Source organism: Corylus avellana, chromosome ca3 (assembly GCF_901000735.1).
Source record: "Corylus avellana chromosome ca3, CavTom2PMs-1.0".
NCBI lineage: Eukaryota > Viridiplantae > Streptophyta > Magnoliopsida > Fagales > Betulaceae > Corylus > Corylus avellana.
The window spans coordinates 2,473,712-2,475,793 of NC_081543.1; positions in this window are offsets into that span (position 1 = coordinate 2,473,712).

Here is a 2,082-nt window from a genome sequence, read left to right on the forward strand (position 1 = left end):
ATGCAATGTCATTAAATATTTTATTCAATTACAAACTCCTATTTATAAGTGTTAGAATATAAGTTTTCATTCTCTTCTCTATTTTTCTATTCAAGTCTTATTCAAATTTGAATTCTTCTCTTCTTCTCCAATTTCATTATTTTACAACAACTAATTGTTAAAGTCCTTAAAATTTAAGAAAAAGACCCCACGCCATAAACCTTAAAATATATGGAGCCCCCTGCCTGTGCTGTATAGAAAGATACATGCAGGGCAATATGAAAGCAAGACGGTGACTTTTGCACAAAGGCTTCAAAAGATGTAGAGATGTGGGTCAAATTAGATAGAAAAATATGTACTACCACGAGGGAATCGAGCTTGACTTGTATACTTGCTAAGAAAACCAATCTACGTTCGCATCATCAACAATTAATCATCCTTCAATGTCACGTTATATTTTAGTTATTGGTCTAAATCTCTCCTAGATATTTTTGGGAGACACTCCACAACGGTATACCAAATATCAAAAAAGCTCGATAACTTTGGTTAGAAAGGGTGATCGAACCATCCACAAACTAATAGAAAGCCAATATATTTTCAGTGGTTCGGTCACTTGACAGACCTCAAAATACTTTTATTTATTTATTTATTGTTAAGATCACCGCATTTGGTGCAATATCCTATATATATATATATATATATATATATATATGTATAGCTTCCTTTTCATCGAATCTTCTTATTTTAACTAAGAAAGAACAGAAAAAAAAAAAAAAAAAAAAAAACTAAGAAAGAATCGAGATCCAGCAGCCTCAATAACGAGGCTTTATATCCAACTAGTGCTACATATTTTAAATTTGACATATGATAAAATAATTATTTTCTGATAAAAAAGATGCATTTTTCTCAATTATCTTTGTAGCTGTTCGTTCCAAGACATTCTCGACATAATTTACACTTTTTTTTTTTTGTGTGATTATATATATATATATATATATATATATATATATTTGGAAGTACATTTTTTAAAAATTGCAGTTGAGATAAGTAAAAATTTTTACATTTTCAAATTGCAATTAAGCTATGTATATTCAAACGGATCCTAAGTATATTCTTAATTAATCTATGTGCTAATTAAGCTAGTAATAATTAACATATTCCCAATGTCATATTCATGACACAAGTTGGTAATATGACATTTTGTGCTATTAAAAAAAGTTTTACCTATCTACTTGGAATTTTGTACCCTTTTTTTTCAAGCTAAACACCCAAAGAGAGAAAGATGGAGAGGGGACTCTTTACCAGAATTCATTGTTTAATTCGTGCTGTTAACATATTACAATTTTTATTATAAGTTTCTTAAAAACTAACGTAGTAGTCTACGTAGTATTTATTACGTTAACTACTAAACAATTAAATTAACTCGTGACTTACATGATAAGCACCACGTAAACTACCACGTTGTTTGTAAGTCACGCGACACTTATCGCGTCAACTATTAAACAATTAAATTTGATTGTAACTAACATAAAATAACTACGTGGACTGACATCAGTTTGTAAGGAGATTGTAGTAAAAAGGGTAAAAGTAACCAACTTTACCACCTTGGTACTCTGAGCATTTTGTAACCAAGTGGCCCATTGGCATTTGTGACTTAATACGTTCCTAGGAAAGGCTTCATACAATTCCCGCTGGCATGCAGCTAAAGCAATGGAATCTGACTAGCCATTTAGAGTATTTTCAGCAAGAGTAGCTAAAATAGCTATTGAAAAAGTATAAATTTTAACTTTAATTACTCATTTTTCTATACATACTCAAACAGATTCTGTATTCTACTCTTTATTTTCTTTAAATATTTTTTTTTGGTGTGGGAGAGTGAGTGAAAGAAAAAGGGAGAGAGAGAGTGAAAGAAAGAAAGAAAGGGAGAGAGGAAAAATAACAAAAAAAAAAAAAAAAAAACCGTGAATAGTGAATAAGCATAAGAGCTTATTTACTTTTTACACTATAAGGTATTTGGGTCTTCCGTTAGGTGCTTAGTATAAAGCTTCCACTATTTGAAGTAGCATTATTGAGAAGATGGAGAGTAGATTAGTGGGTTGGCAG